This window comes from Tupaia chinensis, unplaced genomic scaffold (assembly GCF_000334495.1).
Source record: "Tupaia chinensis unplaced genomic scaffold, TupChi_1.0 Scaffold142001_1, whole genome shotgun sequence".
Lineage (NCBI taxonomy): Eukaryota > Metazoa > Chordata > Mammalia > Scandentia > Tupaiidae > Tupaia > Tupaia belangeri.
The window spans coordinates 159,043-166,752 of record NW_006201854.1 but is presented as its reverse complement, the minus strand read 5'-3'; positions in this window follow the sequence as shown (position 1 = coordinate 166,752).

The following is a 7,710-nucleotide window of genomic DNA, read 5'->3' as shown; positions in this document are numbered from 1 at the left end:
AAAGAATGACCTTCACTTTATTACACATATCTTACTTTGACCTCTTTTCCTATATAAGTTTTGTATCTCATCTGGTACAGTGGAGATAGCTACCAATTCTGGTCTGCTCTCTCTCCCTAGTGTTGGCCACATTAGGTAAATTCCTTTCCTTACTCACCAACTTTTGTCTCTTGGTCAAAGCAACAAGTGTCACAGACCTGATTTCTGGTTATCGGAATGAGCATCCTGCCTATCTGATATCATCTCTGGCAGGGGGAAGGAAAGATGAATTGTTCAAGACTTTCTCCATAACAAAGGCCTATTATATCAGAAGAAAAAAAGTTTGAGGGTTTTTTTCATGGCTGGGCAAAGGGCATTGCTACAACTCCTCCCTCTTTAGTTTTCCTGTCTCACCTGCTGGAGAAAAAGCATAGGAAACAGGGGTCAAGGCTACACAGTAATATGCTGAGGATACTTCTGTATCCTCAGGGTAGGGAAAATAGGGCAATGTGAGAAAAATAAGCTGTAACAGTGGACACATCCTCAAGATGCAGGCCTGTCAAAACAGGGAGATTTGATCAGAAGGCTGCAGAAAACTATGTCCGAATCATGCCTTAAAACTACTCTGGGAACCAGCAGTTAGCGTAATGGCTTTGTCGCTGGACTTCCATGTAGTCGACCGCGGTTCACGTCCCAGACCCGGTGGCTTAAAACTCACGCAGGGTGCGTGTGCGTGTGTGCCCAAGATCCCGAGAAGAGAATGGAGGAGAAGGGATTGCGGTGTGACCATCCCCCCGGGGGGATGATTTATCGTTTTCTGTTTCTATGTCTCTGTCTGTCTGGCGAGCGTACGCACCCTATAGCGAAAACATCTCCGAAAAAAAAAAAAAAGAAAACTACTCAACAACTTCAGAAAAATAACAACGGGTTAAAACAGAAAGCATAGCAAAAGAACATCTTCTGTTCTGTAGAGAAGTAGACAGAGAATCCAAAGACAATGAGGTGGGAAAGAACAATATAAGAATTTGAAACCTCAGGGGACAGCAGGTGGCATGGTGGTTGGCTTGTGGACTCTCACATGGCTGACTACAGTTTGAATCCTGGCTTGCTTTCTCACTTCTCTTTCTGTCTCTTCCTTGTAACTGTGCATGCCTATACCAAAATTAAAAAGTAATAATAATAATGTAAATAAATAAATAAATCTTTTTAAAGAAGAATTTGAAGCCTTTAGGATGCATAGCTACAGGAAACCTTAAGAGCTTAGCTTCAAGTCTATTAGCATAAATCATCACACCAAAGGCCCAGTTACTATCATTTCTTTTTGCCAGATAGAACATGTTTGGCTTTAAACAAACAAATTAAAAAGACAGGTTAAATGTCAGGAAAGAAACGCAATGTGACCCAGCTGCAGTGGTATGAGTGGGAGAGTGCTTCTGAGTGTTGGCTAGGGCTGTGTGGGAGACCTGGTCTCTGACTCCCAGCCCAACCTAAGCAGTGCAGGTGGGGTGGCACAGCCTCTCGTCCTGTGTAACTGGGGATTTGGGACAGTGATGAAACCCTGTCAAAAACTAAATAAATATATCCATCTCTCATTCCTTCTGCCTCAAATGCTCATTCTCTTCTCATCAAAATAAAACAAAGTTTGAGGACTTAGATTTAGATCCTTGATCCACCTTGACTTGATTTTTGTCAAAGGAGATATGATTGAAAGTATATACAAAAAACAAATAATAAATAATGTGGGAAAAAAAAAACAAAGCATATATCAGTCTGAAACGACAAAGCAAGTATCATATTTATGCTCAGATATGTCATAGATGGTGTAATTATTAGACAGGAAATTATAAATATTCATGGCTAAATGTAGGCTCTAAGGGAAAAAAGTAGACAACTTAAAAGAACAGTTAGATAATGTAGTAAAAAAAATTTATTATTATTATTACTAATACTAAGAAAAAACATAAAGGATATGTTAGGAATCAAAAACATTAAAACAAGTGAAGAATGCTTTTGATGGATTCATCAGGATACTTAACAGAGCTGGGGACAGAATCAATGAGTTTGAAGAAATTTCCCAAACTGAATTGTGAAGTTCAAAGGAATCCTCTTTCTCAGTCTTTGTCTTGTTCCTGCGGTTGGTTAGTATTCACAACACAAAACAATCAAAATCACACAAGACCACATATTTTCTTTATATATTTGTATTTTATTATGCACCCATAGTAGTGTTCAGAATAAATATAAACAATTATGACAAATGTATGGTATTCTGTTGCAGTATGTCTTGTCGCTCTCTCTGGGGCTTATCTAACATATGCATTTTGTATGGAGAGAATTACATTATTCTAGCATGATGTCATGTGATATCTTTTGGAAAATATATACCCCATGACTCCATGACATAGCGCGAGATGCCCATGTTCCTCACTTACTGATTAGTTCTCTTAACTACCTAGTTGTAGGAATAGAACTCAGTTGTTACATGAGAAGTGCCTATAATTACAGATGAGAAATCGTAGAGGCAGGAAGCTTGGAGAAAACCAAGCAAATATTATTTCCCAAACACTCACACTAGGCATATCATATTCAATCTACAGAAGATCAAAGTCAAAGAGAAAAATCCTGAAAGAAGTCAGAAGGAAAGACACCTTAACATTTAGTGACAAAGATAATAATTTTAGCAAACTTCTGATAAGAAACCATGTACAGAAGAAGAGAGTAGAATGAAATGTTTAAAGTGTTTAAGTTTTTTAAAAAGTCAACTTAGAATTTTGTGCCTAATGGAATTTGACTTTAAAAGTAACAGAGAGGAGCTAAACAATGATGCAGTGGTAAAACGTGACGCTCTGGGAGGTAATCCCGCATGGGAAGGTTCTTGGTTCATGTCCAGAGATGTCTGAGTACAGTGAGCACATGACTCGAACTGGCTGATGGCTAGGATTGGGTCACAGTATCACAACCCAGTTGGGGTGCTGTATCTCTCTCTCTAAGTATTTCACGCCTAGGATGACTGAATAAAGTAGATATTCCACCTTCAAGCTTAAATGTAGGTTACCTGCAGAACCTTTCTTCCAAAAAGTACAATACTGAAGAAGGGGAAATAACGTTACCTTGAAGAAACTACTCAGCCAAATAAACAAGGTCAATATCATTACTGATAGAACATGTTGATATGATATAATGAGAATGGCCCTTTACCCCTGAGGTCTTCCACTTCAATCCCGTAATTACAATCCAGTCATGAATTGCCATTTCATTTAATCTTGAAAACCTCAGACAAGTCCCAATTGAGGGATAGTCTACAAAATACCTGGATAGTACTCAAAATTGTTAAAGTAAGAAGCAAAGAAAGTCTGAGAAACTATCACTTCACTGTCAAGATTTGTCTTTGGAGATTTAATTAAATGCAATGTGGTATCTTAAATTGGATATGGGAGCACACAAACACACACAAAAGAGGATATTAAGTAGAAACTAAGGCAATCCAAACAAAGTAGACTGTTCATTTAATTAGAAAAAAATGAGATATGATTACCTATAAGGTGACTAAAACTAAAAGACAATAATGCTAAGCATTGGCATGACTTTGAAGCAATCATAGGACTCATACATTATTATTTTTTTTTTTGAGAGGTTTTTGCTACAGGGTGAGTGTGCTCGCCAGAAATACAGAGAGAGACAGAGGTTGCAAAATCACCCCCCAAGGGGGATGGCCATGCCACAATCCCTTCTCCTCCGTTTTCCTCTTGGGATCTTGGGTACACACGCACATGCACCCAGCATGAATTTAAGCCACTGGGTCTGTAACTCGAAGTGCAGTCGACTACATGGGTGTCTAGCGACATAGTCGTTATGCCAATTGCTGGTCCCCAATCTAATACACTATTGATAGGATGTAAAATGGCACAACCACCTTACAAACAGTTTTACAGTTTTTGAGAAAAATACATACATATCTCCTATGAGTCCCAGATATTTAACTTCTAAATATTTACCTCAAGTATGTAAAACATATGTCCACATAAATATGTGTATACAGATGTTCATGGCAGCATTATTTATAATGACCAAAAAAACTGGACACAACCCAAAATGTCCCCTCATGTAAATAAATAAATAAGTTGTGGGATATTCATATACCTGAATATATCCTTGTAAAGGAACAAATTAAAGATTTATACAGTAACATGTATTAATGTTGAAATATGTAAATGAAAGAAGATAAGAGTCGTTTGGTGGTGTGGTGGTTAAGTCTGCTGGATCTCACAAGGTCAGCTGTGCAGTTTAGGTCCTAGATCCAATGGCTTGAAGAAAAATATGTCAGGTGTATGTGCATGTGTATCTAAAATCCTGAAAGGAGAGATGAAAGAGAAGAGATTATGGCAATGATCATCTCCCAGGGGAGTGCTTTCTCACTTTTTCTCTCTGTGTGTCTCTCTCCTGCAAGCACACACACCCTCTAACAAATTTAAATAAGTAAATAAGATAGGCAAAAAGATCATCATGCATGAGTCTATGTATATGAACTTCTAGAAAATGCAAATCAATCTATAATGGTAGACATCAGACATTTCTGGGGATGGGAGAAGAGGGACAAGGCACATGAAAACTTTCAGAAGTGATGGGAAGTTTTGCTAAGTTGATTGTGGTGATGGTTTCATAGGCTCATACATTTACGCAGCACACTGTATATGGGTAGTTTACTATGTGTTCATTACTATCCCAAATTAATTGAAAATATGAGAAAAGTTTTTTCATTCATAATAGAACATGTGTGCACACAAGTGAGAGAGCGAGAAATAGAGGAAGACAAGGACCGTCCACAGGACATAGTCATGTTGCAATTCTCTTCCTCCAGTCTTCTAGCCTGCTAGGATCCTGGGCATACCACACAATCCAAGCACATTTTCAGGTCTGCCAGGTGGAAGACTTGAACTGCAGTCCTTGTGTCTTCCAACTCTGCAGTGTAGTATGCTGCCCACTGTACCACAGAAGTTGGGAGGAGAAAATTTTAACAAATGTGTTGCCTACATTATTGTCAAGAAATCATTTCTAATGCCACAAGCATCAGATTTCCCAATAATAATGATAGTCACTTCAAAAGTTCTTTAATATATTTGATCTATTCCTGCTTTAAATATTGAAAGGAACATATATGTATATATTCCTTCAAATATATATAATATTTATTATTATATAATATAATAATATAAGTTAAATGAAGTTTCTCTTCTTAAAGTGAGGTTGAGTCCCTCAGTCTGTCTCTTGCTTCCCAGCTCAGCTCCCACATTTGTCCCCACAAAACCTGGTCTATGATGAAATAGAAATCCAGCTGCACATTTGTCTAGAGTGGAAATTTGCAGATCCAGTTATGCCAATCAATGAGCACAGCAATCTCAGTGTTGACAAGAGCTCGCGATTGACTTGGGTAAGTTATTTCATTTCTCAGGTTCTCATGCTACCCATTTGAAACAAAAATCAGAGAGATGAACCATATCCCTTGTAATTACTTGGCCAATATTAGCTCTAAATCATTCAATTATAAAAAGGTGTATATTAAAAAAACCTCTCCAGGTTCAGTATGGAACATTGAAAGCAATCAAGATACTGTATTTCAAACAGGAAGGGATTTAATACAGGAAATTTAATTCTTACAGTCTGTGAAAGAACTAGGTTAGAAAATGTCAGTTAACATGCTGATACTACTCAGGAATCCAAGAACAAAAATCTAAATAATTTTAACAAAGCAGATCAGACGCTAGGAGCATTAAAGTAGTAAGTAATTTACAGGAGAATAAATGTGAGTCATCAACAAAATGTCAGTCTTTCTTCTGTTCATACCTGGAATCACCTACTGCCGGAGTAGTGATGTCTTCCATTTATTTTTCACCTTTGAAATACACAGCCAGTACCCCTCACTTATAAAAGCCTAAACCAGAATGGACTAACAAAGATGTCTAGGAGATATGAGCTTTAGCCTTCCTCGCTTTGATTCATGGAAATGTCCCAGTATGGTAAGATGCTCATAGATAATCTAGTGTAGGTAGTATTTAGTGTGATCAAGGACAAAAGTATACAACCAATAGAAATCTAATAAACAGTGACTAAAATATCTTTAGTGGACTTCACTAAAGAAATGGGATCAGAGAGGAGTCTTGAACTGTGTATGGAGATCATTTTAAAAATAAATGAAATTAAAATAGAAAGCTTTATGCTCTGATTGTGCAAAAAATTACAAATTTCAGGTTTTAAACAAGAAATATTAATATAAATATTAATTTATGTCACAATCCTGTGGGTCAACAACATAGTCAGACTCAGATGTGAAGGTCTGGTTTTATCTAAGTTCACTTGCGTCGTGTGAGGGTTGGTTTGTCTATGATGTCTTCAGCTGTGATGGTTCAGTTCTACTCCACATGGTCTCTTACTTTCCTCTTAAAAATGAGGTTTAGTCATGGGAACCAGAAGTTAGCATAATGGCTATGTCGCTGGACTCCCACATAGTCGATCGCGGTTTGTGTCCCGGACCTGGTGGCTTAAAACACACTAGGCGCATGTGCATGCATGCCCCAGATCCCGAGAGGAGAATGGAGGAGAAGAGATTGAGGCGTGACCATCCTCCCTGGGGGGTGATTTCTCGCTTTCTGTCTCTATGTCTCTCTCTGTCTGGCGAGCACATGCACCCTATAGCGAAAACCTCTCAAAAAAAAAAAAAAAAATGAGGTTGAATCCTTCAGTCTGACTCTTCCCTCCAACCTCAGGTCTCGCATTTGTCTTTTTCTTGCATTTGAACTTGTCCTCCTAGCAACTTGTCAAGTTTCCAAGACAGAGAGTAGAAACACACAAGATCTTTTAATGCACAGGTTAGGGGACTTATGGTACATCAATCCCGCGGCAATCCATTAGGCAAAAAAAGTCACACGTCCATTTGGGAATGGAGAAGTAGACAGTCAGTGTCAAATCCCTGAGAGTTAAGATATAGAGAGCTGGAAACTCAAGACTTGTGCTATGGTGTAATTCTAATTGATCCAGCTGATATTCAGGATTGTTGTTTATAAGCCAGAGGATTAGGGAATGCTGGAGATTAGTTATGTGAATATAGTCTGGTTCTACAGCTAGGTAATATTTGGTTTCGAGAACCCTATATTCAGAATATTAAACATAAAAGAAAGCAACGAAATCTTTCTCAATGGCTTTCTTTTCCAGATGACAAATATTTAACCCAGAAATGTGAAGTGAATTTCTCAAGGTGTTACATGTATCAGGTGTATTCAAGAAGAACTGAAACCCTACACATATGTCCATTAGTCCAGGGCCTTAAATGCCAAGATATAATCATTTTGATTTCTCTGGAGTACAGTGTAGCTTTTTAAGACATATAAAGCTGTGTGTGTGTGTGTGTGTGTGTGTGTGTGTATGTGGTTCTGTGCATTCAATACATGGAAACACACATAGTCTACACACACACACACACACACACACACACACACACACACAGAACAAAAAGGAGGCCTGAGTACTATTTTTCATAGGCCTGCTGCCCAAATTTAATTTGGCTCACCTCCTAATTTTTTTCTACCCTGAACAGAAATTACTCTCAGAGATAATTCATATATATACTGTTTAGCACATGCCATCTGCTCTGAAACCCGTGACTGCACACAACACGTGTCCTGTAAGGTAAGTAGTTCTGAGATATTAGCCACGAATAAATGCAGCTCCTACTTTTCT